This window comes from Gossypium arboreum, chromosome 1, assembly GCF_025698485.1.
Source record: "Gossypium arboreum isolate Shixiya-1 chromosome 1, ASM2569848v2, whole genome shotgun sequence".
Lineage (NCBI taxonomy): Eukaryota > Viridiplantae > Streptophyta > Magnoliopsida > Malvales > Malvaceae > Gossypium > Gossypium arboreum.
Window position 1 is genome coordinate 18,833,534 of NC_069070.1, and position 13,571 is coordinate 18,847,104.

The window sequence follows — 13,571 nt, forward strand, 5'->3', positions numbered from 1 at the left end:
AGGGCATTAGTGAGCCCAAACGGCATCACCAAGAATTCAGTAGTGACCGTACCTCGTTCTAAAAGCGGTTTTGGGTATGTCCGATTCTGGACCCTCAACCGATAGTACCCGACCTCAAATCTATCTTTGAAAACACCGAGGCTCCCTTTAATTGACCAAACAAATCGTCAATTCGTGGCAATGGATATTTATTCTTTATTGTCACTTTATTGAGTTGACGATAGTCGATGCACAACCTCATGGTTCCGTCCTTCTTCTTCACAAACAATACAGTGCGCCCATGGAGAAAAACTCGGTCGAGCGAAACCTCTATCCGTCAATTCTTGCAATTGAACCTTCAATTCCTTTAATTCCGTTAATGCCATACGATACGGGGCTATTGAAATCGGCGTAGTACCGGTACAACCGATGCGAATTCCACTTCTCGAACCGGTGGCAATCCGGTAACTCCTCGGAAAAACATCTGAATACTCACAAACCACTGGTACCGATTCGAGTTTCCTTTCCGTCTCTTTACTTCCAAACACATACGCAAGGTATGTTTCACACCCTTTTCACATACCTCGGCGGTCATAGAAGATATTATCATTGGCGCTCCTTTTAAATCGAGAGACTCGACTCGGACTACCTCATTATTTGCACTCCTCAAATCAATGGTTTTCCTTTTGCGATCCACCTTTGCATCATGTACTGATCACCAATCCATACCAAGAATAACATCGAATTCATGAAATGGTAGAAGCATCGATCGGTAGGAAAACAGATTCTCGAATTATTAGGGGCATCTCTTGCACACTTTATCAACAAGCACGTATTGACCCAAAGGGTTTGACACTCGAATTACGAACTCGATGAGACTCAACGGTAGAGTCTTCTTGGATGCTAAGGTTTCACATACATATGAGTGAGTAGAGCGGGGTCAATCAATGTAATCACAATAGTATCAAAGAGAGTAAAAGTACCGTGATAACGTCGGGGAGGATGCCTCCTCTCGTGCGCGGATGGCATATGCTCTAGCAGAGCACGGGTCTCGGATCGGACGGCCGTATTAGAGGCTCCTCTCGATTACCACCCCTACCTCCAGAGATTCTCGGGGCCTACCTCCACCGTCGTTCCACTAGGTCTTGCACCTTGCGTCTTATTCCTCTCATCTAGCTCCGTGCAATCTCTAATGAAGTGGTCCTTGAACCGCATCCATAATAGGCCCTATTAATGACTTACCCCAACATTCACCTAGGTGTCGTCTTCCACATTGGGGGCATTCAGTCTCTCTTGACGATTATTGCCCACACTAGCTATCAAGTAGCTCGAGTCCGTCAATGGTCGGGCTCTAATGGAAATTCCAGCATCGTCCTCGACTTCTTGGTGTCCTCCTGAACCTCTTTACAGCCGAGAACGGAGCTTTACTCGTCGATCTTTTACGGTAATCTCTTGCTTCAAATTCAGCCTTCTTCTTCTCCTTCCCAAGTTCTTCCGCTTTGCGAGCTCGTTCGACTAGTGTCACGAACTCCTTTATCTCCAAAATTCCCACTAGTAACTTTAACTCTTCATTCAATCCTTCTTCAAATCTTTTGCACATCGCAACCTCATCAGCCACACACTCCGAGCATACCGACTAAGTCTTACGAACTCATGTTCGATTCGAGATCTGATCATCCGCCTTGCTTGAGTTCCAAAATTCCTTACGCTTCGATCGATGAACCGTTGACTAATGTATTTCTTTCAAATTTGGATTGAAAGAAATCCCAAGTAACTCGTTCATTTGGGACTATGGAAATTAAAGTCCTCCACCAATAGTAAGTGAGTCTCGCAACAAGGATATAGCACACTTAAGACATTCATCGGTGTGCATGAGTTCATCTAACACTCTAATGGTGTTATCGAGCGAACTCGGCCTTTTCGGCATCATCAAGAACTATGGCCTTGAACTCCTCGGCCCCGCTTCCTAATCAAGTCCACGGTGGTTTACTCACCTCACAGGATTAATAACTGGAGGCATTGCGGGCTCTTGGGGTGGAGTATTTAAATTCGGGAATGGTTGGACAGCCGGGTTGGTTCGGGCATATTATGCGACCCACTCATTCATCATAGTGAAGAAGGCTTGTTTCGCCTTCATTTTGATTATTCGCGGATGATCGAGGCTCAACAGCGGTGTCCCTTGCGCGGAGCAGCCGCTACACTTTCAACGTCATCCGCCAAGGGTCTCTACCCCCGGGTTCCATTTACTAATCAAAACAAAAATTTCAACCGTCAGAAGTCATCACATTTTTAAGCACTAACAATTTGGCATGTATAGCTAGACTCACACGCGCTATGGTAGTCCTAGAATCGACTAAACCATAGCTCTGATACCAATTAAATTGTAACACCCCAAACCCGAGACCATCGCCGGTGTCGGACACGAGGGGTTAACGAGACAAATCCTCTTAAAGTACCGACCAATTTGGCATTTCTGGACAGGCTGGAAAACTGCGTCACCGTCGCCTTAAAAATCATATCTCGAGTTTCAAAACTCGGAAACTGGTTTTGTAAATTTTCCCTGAATTTATACTCATATACCCGTCCATGGATTTATTTTTAGAATTTTTGGTTGGGCCAATTGGTACAGTTTATTAGTTAAAGTCACCCATATTACAGGGATCGACTGCTCTGACCTTCGCGCGTTACAACTTGAATATATCTCTGTACAGGGCTTTAATACTGGTGCCGTTTGTTTCTAATGAAACTAGACTCAAAATGGAATCTGTACATATAAGGCATGACTCCTAATTATTTCTGGATAATTTATGGTAAATTTTCAAAGTCGCGACAGGGGACCCAGAAACCGTTCTGGCCCTGTCTCACGAGAACTTTAATATTTCTCAGTATACTGCTCATATGGTCGTTTCGTTTCGTCCATATAAAAATAGATTCATCAAGGTTCAGTTCCATAATTTATCACTATTTAATTCTACTTCTACTATTTTTAGTGATTTTTCAATCTCATCTCACTGCTGCTGTCCGCAACAGTTACTGCGGTAGACTATGCCAATTTCATGAATTTTTCCTTGGCCTTAATCATCCATCATACATGACACAAATTATGGCCACCTTATCAAAATTTGAGTTTCTAAGACTCGTGGCTATAGGTTCTAGCATCCCACTCGACGACCACATAGGCCATTTTCACATGGCTTAAAGTTTACAACCCACAATTCGACAAAATATAATAGCCTATACATGCCAAATGTTCTTCAACAACAAAAACAATACCACAAGATTTCAGCCGGTGTGATGACTTCAACGACAATTCCGAGCACGCAACAATACGAGTCCAAGAGACCTAAAATGGGTGACAAGAAAACACCGAGTGAGTTTACAACTCAGTAAGTCATAAGCATTCATCAATCCACTGATAAAGTTACTACTACATGTACAACAAATGAGGCTAGGTACTCGTCCATATCGAATCTATACCATAATACCTCGGACCTTTCGGTCCAATCTCGCACCAATTCATACATCCACATTTCATATTCTACACAACAAGATAATCAAGCATTTTACACATTAACTCATTTTCCAGCACAACCATACAATTTCAATCATCACATAGATTTAAGGCTTACCAAATTCAACCCCAAGCATGAACGTATTCTCTATTCGTCATGAGCTCGAGGTACTTACCGATCCGCTGTCCATACTCAATTCAATGGAGACACACCTCCATATATACAGAGTACGCACACACAGTGCTTACCACTCGATTTCGCACACTTAGTGCCACGTAATTTAAGCTCGCACACACAGTGCCATACCCTCCGAACTCGCACACCCAGTGCCGTATTTTTCCAGCTTGCACACTTAGTGCCAAATATTTCCAGCACGCACACTTAGTGCCATATATTTCCAGCACGCACACTTAGTTCCAATCTCGTCACCATACACACGTATTGCCCAAGACACATAGTGCCGAAAGCAAACTTTCTACACATTCCACTATTTCTTTTACATTCAACAATTATCCTCATTCCATACACATACAATTTCATTTATACATATATATAGTATTCCATTAAACACAATTGCATAGATTTTCCAATCATTTAAGCAATATCAAACATATGTGCTTAATGACTTACCTCGTGTTGGGTAAAATAGTTCCAAGTCGGCTACTCGATGACCTTCGTCTTTCCCTTGCTTGATTCTCCTTCTTTAACTCCTTGAGCTTAATCAATAAATCACTAGTTTAACCATCTTGCTAAACATTCATAATTCAACTACACATGCATATGTATGCTTGTATATTCGGCAACCATTCTTACTAATCGCCCATTTGGTCGATTATACACCTAACCGAATATGCACCAAAACTTGATTCAACATTACCTACATACTCACTTTAATGGCGAATATATATATATATATATGTACAATGTCAACTAACATCTTTTAATCACCTAATTTCATCTCATGAACATTTAATCAAATTTTCCCAATCTAGCATATATTTTCACATCCATTTGTAACATCATGTACAAACACATATACACATATATCAAAACACAAATTTTTACCTATCATGCAACAAGCATAAATCGCACTTATGAGCATGCCATGGCGAATACATCCCACACCATCCCCTTTCAATTTTTGGTCATGGTTAAACAAAGAAAACTCCATGTCTTACTCAAGAATGCTAAAAGAAATTTCAAGAGTAGTCAATCCATCATTACATGTATCATCAACAAGCTTCACATTTAGCATGCAATGGCTTTAACACAATATCAACCTTGGCCAAATACCATTTCCATGGCATAACAAGGATTTGAACCATGGGCTAACATGAACATCAAGTTAGCAACTAAAACATGCATGAATCTCATGACACAACCTCAAACATACCTTAATCTTGACACAAGTATGACCAAATCTCCTTCTAGTTCTCTTCTAAACCAAGCATGAAGCAAAAATCCTTCCTTTTTCCCTTAGTATTTTCAGCCAAGATTTGAGAATGGATGAACAAATTTTTTTCCTTTCTTTTTCCTCTACTCACGGCAACAAAAGGGGGGGCATCCATGCTCATTTTTTTTTTCATTTCTTTATTTTTTTCTACATAATCCACTAACAAATTTTTTTCCTTTCTTTTTCCTCTACTCACGGCAACAAAAGGGGGGGGCATCCATGCTCATTTTTTTTTTCATTTCTTTATTTTTTTCTACATGTTCCCTTGCCCATATTCTTGTCATGGCCGGCCACTCTTCCCTTTTTTTGGGCAAATTGACATGCAAAACCACTCTTTTGCATGCATGTACTATTAGACCATTGTAAGATTAGCCTATCACCTTTCAACAATGTTTCATACAAGTCCATTTTAATAAATTCACATAGAAATGATCAAATTAATGCATGAAACTTTCACACATGCATTTACTAACATCATAAACATAGAATATAACTTTTAATTACTTATAAGACTCGGTTTAGTGGTCCCGAAACCACTTTTCGACTAGGGTCAAATTAGGGATGTCACATTCGGACTATATGCGAATTTTCTGATGTATTCCCTGAAGAATTACCTAGATTACCCCCTGATCGAGAGGTAGAATTTGTGATTGAAGTCTACCTAGGTACAGATCTAGTATCGATACCTCCGTACCATATGGTACCTGCTGAGCTGAAGGAATTAAAAATACAATTGCAAGACTTATTGGACAGAGGTTTTATACGACCTAGTACATCACTATGGGGATACTCCAGTGTTATTTGTTAAGAAGAAAGATGGGTCGATGCGGTTGTACATTGATTATCGACAACTCAACAAAGTGACTGTTAAGAACAAGTATCCACTTCCCCGAATAGATGATTTGTTTGATCAACTGAAAGGAGCTTCTGTATTTTCAAAGATTGATTTGAGGTCGGGATACTATCAGTTGAAAGTAAAAGAGTGCGACATATTAAAGACGGCATTCCGTACGAGGTATGGGCATTATGAATTTTTAGTGATGCCATTTGGACTGACAAATGCCCCTGCTGCTTTTATGGATATTATGAATCGGATTTTTTAGCTGTACTTGGATCAGTTCGTAGTAGTTTTTATCGACGATATTTTGGTGTATTCCAAGTCAGAAAAATACCATGAGCAACATCTCCGGATTGTTTTGCAAATACTACTAGAAAAGCAATTGTACGGAAAATTGAGCAAGTGTGAATTCTGGTTATTAGAAGTTGTGTTTCTTGGTCATGTCGTATCAACGGATGGAATTAGAGTGGATCCAAAGAAGATTAAAGCAGTTATTCAGTGGAAAGTTCTTAAGAATGTATCAGAGGTACGAAATTTTCTCGGATTGGTTGGTTACTATCGAAGATTCGTCAACGGATTTTCAAAGATAGCCTTACCGATGACCAAGCTACTATAGAAAAATATTTCATTTGTTTGGAATGAGCAATGTCAGAAAAGTTTTGAAGCATTAAAACGAATGTTAATAGAGGCACCGGTGTTGACTTTACCAGAATCAGAAAGAGATTTTGTAGTGTACAGTGATGCTTCATTGAGTGGACTGGGATGTGTACTGATGCAGAACGGGAAAGTCATTTCTTATGCTTCACGACAACTGAAACCACATGAACGTAACTATCCAACTCATGATTTAGAATTAGCAACTGTGATTTTTGCCTTGAAGATTTGGAGGCACTATCTTTATGGTGAAAAGTGCTATGTTTATACGGATCATAAAAGTTTGAAGTATCTGCTTTCGCAAAAAGAATTGAATCTGAGACAAAGGCGTTGGATAGAGCTTCTGAAAGGCTATGATTGTGTCATAGACTATCATCCAAGGAAGGCTAATGTAGTAGCCGACGCACTGAGTAGAAAGGCTGCAATTGAATTACGAGTAATGTTTGCACAACTTAGTATCACTGAAGATGGAAGTCTTTTGATTGAATTAAGAATAAAGCCAGTAATGTTTGATCGAATCAGATCAGCACAGTTAGAAGATGATAAGTTTTAAAGAAAAGAGAGATGATTCGGAATGGTACAATAGAAAATTTTAGCATTGATGGAAATGACTGTTTAAGATTTCAGAATCGACTTTGCATTCCGACTAATTCTGAGTTGAAAGAGTTAATTCTTCGAGAAGCTCATAATAGTCCATTTGCATTTCATCCTGGAGGTATAAAAATGTATCGTGATTTATGTGAATTGTATTGGTGGTCGGGAATGAAAAATGATATAACTAAATATGTGGCAAAGTGTTTGACTTGTCAACGAGTGAAGGCAGAACATCAAATTCCATCAGGATTACTTCAGCCTTTCAATATTCCTGAATGGATATGGAACCGAATAACGATGGACTTTGTAACGGGATTACCAACGTCTGCAAATAAAAAGAATGCTATTTGGGTAATAGTTGATCGACTTATGAAGTCAGCTTATTTCTTAGCTGTGAGAACCGATTGGTCGTTAAAGAAACTTGCTGAGGTTTATGTTCGGGAAATCATTAGATTACATGGTATTCCAAAATCAATAATTTCTGACAGAGATCCAAGGTTTACGTCAAGGTTTTGGAAGCAATTGCATGAATCTTTCGGTACTCGACTTCACTTTAGTACAGCTTTTCATCCACAGACTGATTGTCAATCTGAACGGGTAATACAAATTTTAGAAGATATGCTTCGAGCCTGTATGGTTGATTTTGAGTCTAACTAGGAATATTATTTGTCATTAGCCGAATTTGTGTATAATAATAGTTTCCAGTCAAGTATACAGATGGCACCGTATAAGGCTTTGTATGGACGAAGATACCGATCACCCGTATGTTGGACAGAACTGAATGAGAAGAAGATGATTGGGCGTGAATTGGTTCAAGAAACGGAAGGTACAGTTAAGAAGATTCGGGAAAGATTGGAGACTGCTTTTGACAGACAGAAATCGTACGTAGATTTGGAACAACGGGATATTGAATACTTAGTCAGGGATAAAGTATTTCTAAAGGTTTCACATTAGGAGAAAATTCTAAGATTTGGTCAAAAAGGAAAGTTAAGTCCTCGTTTTATTGGGCCTTTCGAAGTTATTGAGAGAATTAGACCAGTAGCGTATTGATTGGCCTTACCTCCTGAACTACAGAAAATGCACCATGTCTTCCATATTTCTATGCTAAGAAGATATCGATCGGATCCTTCACATGTTATTACGACTGAGAATGTAGAGATTCGACCTGACTTATCGTACGAAGAAGAACCAGTTGAAATTCTAGCACGAGAGGTAAAAGAATTACGTAATAAACGTATTCCTTTAATGAAAATGCTATGGCGAAGTCACACTGTTGAAGAAGCTACATAGGAACCGGAAGAAACGATGAGATCTCAGTACCCTCATCTCTTTTCAGGTAAATTTCGAGGATGAAATTTATTAAGGGGGAGAAAATTGTAATGAACTGAAAGTTACGGTAACGAAAATCGAGTCTTGAGTACTGTTTCCGTGAAATTAATTTATGAACATTTATTAGAAATATTTATGAATTATAGTTGAGTGGTTGATTAATGTTTGATTAAGTTAAGTAGCTTGAATTTAGAATAAGAACTAAATTGCATAAGGTATAAAAGTTTAATTATAGATTAAAGATTAGTAAAGGGACTAATCTAGCAATTAGACCCTAGGTGACATGTGTGTTAATATTGTATAACATGTGTAATAGTTGGTAAAAATATTAAATGTGTTAAAATAGTTTTTCTTATGGATTAAGTTATTTTATTAGAATAATATTATATTATTAATATTATTATATTGAATATAGATTTATGAATAAATGAAATGAAATAAAAAAAGAAAGATAGAAAGAGTTACAGAGAGTAAATGTGAGAAAGAAAGAAAGAAAAAGAAAAGGGAAAATTTGAGTATTAAGGCCCTAAAGCTTGATTGGTAAGTTGTTTTAGCTCATTTTCTTGTGATTTTTATGTTTATGAATGCCTAATTCAAAGTTCTACATGTATGAGGCTAAAATGAAGAAAAAAATAGAGAATTTTTAGATATTGATTTAGTTGAATAAATTGAGGTTTTATGGGTTAAATTGATAGAAATTGAAGTTAGAAGTGATTTGTTAAAGGAATTTTTAAGTTAGGTTTAACTAGGGACTAAGTTGTATAGAGCTCAAAATTATGTTTTATGATGATTTTTTTTTTGAGCTTGAAATTGTTAATGAGTTGATTAAATGAAAATATGATGATTTAGTTAAAAAAAAAAGATTAGTAATGGGAAAAGGACGAAATTGGAATTTTTGTAAAAATTTGATAGAAAGTGAAAATGTGTTTTATGAATTAGTATATTAATGATTTTTAATTGTATGATTGTCCGTAGCTAACGTAGCACCGGATACATCATCCAAGAAGGGAAAAGAGAAAGTAAACGAAGATATCGATTAAATTAGATAAATAGTGGTTTGTATTTCTATAAACCGAGCTTAATCGTTATTGCTGTATTTGATATTTATATTGCATGAAAATGTGAATGAGGTAAGTATTCTTACCATATTGAAATGAATGTGATTTTGAATACCCTATTAACAGTGTCGGGCTAGTCAGATATAGTTGACATGTCATAGGAATTGGAAGTATTGGGATATTCCGACATTGAGTCGATGAGACACTATGTGTCAACTACTGTTAAAGTTCCGGATTTGTTCCGATGAAGCACTATGTGCTTATCTCGGAGTGTGGGTTGGATCCGTGCATCCCTCAATGTTTGAGTTATGTTAATAAGGGTAAATAAAGTAAAGATTATTAAAGTACTGATTGATTGACTGTTATTGAAATGATGATTGATATTGAATAATAGCAATAATGTGTCTGAATTACCATGTTTTAAAGTTGACTAAGCTATTGTTTATAGAAATACCACCGAGAATATTCTCAGCGTAAGGTTTGTTTCCGTGCGCAGGCTAGGTACGAAAGTATAAGGACTCAGTATACAAGCCGATCCCCGTACTCAAATTGGTGAAGTTTCTATCTTTTTGGAAAATGGCATTGTACCTAGGATGTCTTTTGGTCATTTTGAAAGTACCTAAGTTGTTAAGTGATATTTTGATATGTTTTGTAAATGTTACCAAAACCTTAAGTATGGTATGTTTTTGATATGTTAGTGAAGAGTAATAAGAGGAAATGATGGTAAATATTGTAGAGAGAAGAAATGAAGATGTTATAAACTTAGTTATCAACATTTTATACTAAAACAGATTTGGACAATGCGTGAGTCTAACTTTAATATATTTTTATATGAATAAAATATTTAATTGAAGCTTAATGAATATATTTTTATATGAAGAAACAAAATAGGTAAAAGAGTTTTATTTTATGAGATATTTATGTTTTGGTGAAATAGGGTTAGAGTAATTTCTAGATTCCTATTCGACTTTAGAAATTCACCATAAATTGTGTATAAATAATTAGGACTCAAACTTTATATGTATAGATTCCTTATTGAGTCTATTTTTAATTGAAAAAATGACATAGTCATTGGATTTCTTTGCAGAGAGAAAATTGATTCGTAGTGAATAGGGGTTAGAGTAGCCGAACCCTGAAACAGGGGAGACTTTTACTAATAAACTGTACTAATTGGCCTGACCAAAAATTCTAGAAAAAAATTAGTAAGTAGGTATATGAGTCTAGTTTTAGGGAAAATTTACGGAATTGGATTTTGAGTTTTGTAACTCGAGATATGATTTTTTTAGCGACCGTGACGCAGATGGATAGTTTATTACGAGAATTGTTTAAATGTTAAAATAAGTTTTGTAATGTCTCATGCTCGACTCTGGCGACGGTCTCGGGTAAGGGGGCGTTACAATAAAGGCGTAGAAGACGGTGAAAATCTACAACCCCTTTGGTCGAGCACTCAAGTCATGGGATTATTTTACGAAATGACCTTGGGGCTGACATGTTGAGTGTTGACCCCAATGCGACACATGCACTTGAGTTGCCCGAGTATGAAGATATACTATTTGCTCATCGGTTGATGACATCTTCAGAAACAAAAGATTTGTTCGTAAGGCAGTGATTCCCAAATAAGCAGGACTGCTTACATGCCATCAAGTGGTACAGCATGAAGGTGTCAGTGGACTACAAACTCATCAAGTCTACATCAACATTATATGTTGGATAATGTTGAAAGTCCGGGAAAGGTTGTCAATGGCAGATTCGAACTGTATTGGAGCAGGGGACTCAATAGTGGTGCATTTGGAAACTTGAAGAGCCCTATACATGTACATCTGCACGTATGACACAAGACCATCGCAAAGTGACTTTTTAATTTAATCACTCTGATTAGGATAATTACTCGAATTCGTCTAATCCATTGACTTTTTTTCTTTCTTTTACATTTGACTAAAGTTAATGAAGTCGTTATAATTAGTTCAAAATATATTTTTTTTATTTGTAACATAAAACTAAAGTTTGTAAGTTTTCTTTCTTTTTTTTTTTCTCTTTTTAATGTTTGTTTACCCAAAAAAGTAATAAAGATAGTTTTGACTTGTTTGAGAATATACTCATTAGTTGTTTGTTTCCATGATTCTATGACATGGGTTTTTCTTAATTTGTGATTTAAAGGTGTGTTTTTTGGTGTTTTGGATGTGGTGAAGGATGTTGATGCAGGACGAAGGATTTTGCAAAGGAAGGATTACAACAGATATTTTGGAAGAGATTGAAAGAGAAGATCCAGTGAAATGGACATCCATTTAACCTGTATCGTTTCAGCAGGACGTAAATCTATGTACGGATGATCACCATTCTGTCCAATAAGTCGACAGGTATGCTCCTTTCATATCTGCAAAAACGGACATCCATTTGACACAGACTAGAACCAAAATAACTCAAGCAATGGATATGATATCAAGCGAAACTTATAGAAAATATAAGTGAGGCCAAAAACCAAAAAAATAATATTCATCTTGCAGCAGAGGTTTAATATATTCGGATTCTCAAATTGCAACATGTAAAACTATGCTAACCCTCTAAAAGCTGCCGATATTTCAAAAATTCTGACACTTGCGTTACAAATGTCTCTATTTGTAGCCAAAATTACTGTGAGCTCTCTAAAGCGCGATTCAAGTATGAAAAGCACTCCCTGTCCAGCATATGCACCTACTAACCATGATTTAGAGAACATAAGCATGCATGATGTGTAAAATGCTTTCAGCATGTGCACGGGTCAAAGAAACAAAATAAGTTTTCGCTGTAACCCTTCCTTTGAAACATCTATCTTCCCACATCAACATCCTAAACATCAAAAAACAAACCTTTAAATCACAAATTAAGAAAAACCCATGTCATATAATGGATGGCTTCTCAAACAAGTCAAAACTATCATCATTTTTCTCTGTTACTTTTCCCAAGAAACAAACAAGAAAAGAAAAAAGAGAATTATAAACTTTAATATTATGTTGTAAATAAACAAAAAAAATATAATTTGTACTAATTATAAAGAATGCGATGAGAATAGAGTGAAATGCACATGATTAGAGATACTTGTCGATTTGGCTCTTCTTTTATAAGTAATTGTGGAGTAGATTGTTCGATATGTTAAAACTTAGACATTTTAGATGATAGGAGGAATACTATTTCTAGGCAAGTATCGCAACAAGGATCATGTCATGCATCTTTCTCTACTAAAAGATTTTGATACAATTAGTTGGAGGTTTAGCTATTTGGGTGCAGTATGGAGTTAAAATTTTTTTAGGGATTAGAATTAAATTATATATTTTTACGGTAGTAAAATATAATTTCATCATTTTAATAATCTATATATTTATAACTTTTAAAAGGTTAAATCAAATTTTTATCATTTTGAGAGGCCAAAGTATAATTTTATCATTATTAATTTAAAATTTTATAAATTATAAAATACTTAAATTAAAAATTCACTATTTTACGGGGGACCATAGCTCTCCTAGGTCTCTACTACCCTCCGTCATTGTTTGGATGAATTTGTACAAGACACTTTTCAAGGTGACTGGAAATCACATCTATAAAACAAATGACCATTGTCTATTAATGCTTTATAAACTTGTGAACCTAGATATAAATGCTTTTTCAAACCTGGACTTTGATATGAATGTCATGGTTGGCACCCATCCTTTTCTAGTAATGGGAGTTCCCTCTTAAACGAATGTAGAAGTACAAATGATTAATATTATAATAACGTACCATTGCATTTAATAATTGAACATATTTAGAAATCAATTGAATTAGGGTGTAAATATATTGGTAATTACAAACTACTTAAGTTTGACTAAAAAATCTCAAACCCGATTCAATAATTATTGAATTAAGCTTGAGTTCAAGCAACTTCAATTATTGATCGAGTTGATTCAAGCTTAGTAAAACTCAACTTAAACGGCTTGCGAACATTTTTTGATATATAATATATTTTTAAATTATGTTATTACCATTAATATAATATTAACTCTAAACTTAATTATTAAGTTTAGAGTTAATATTAACTCTAAACTTAATTACCATTATGTTATTACCATTAATATCATATTAACTCTAAACTTAATTATTAAGTCAAGTTCTAACTCGAGCTTAAATAACTACAAACATAA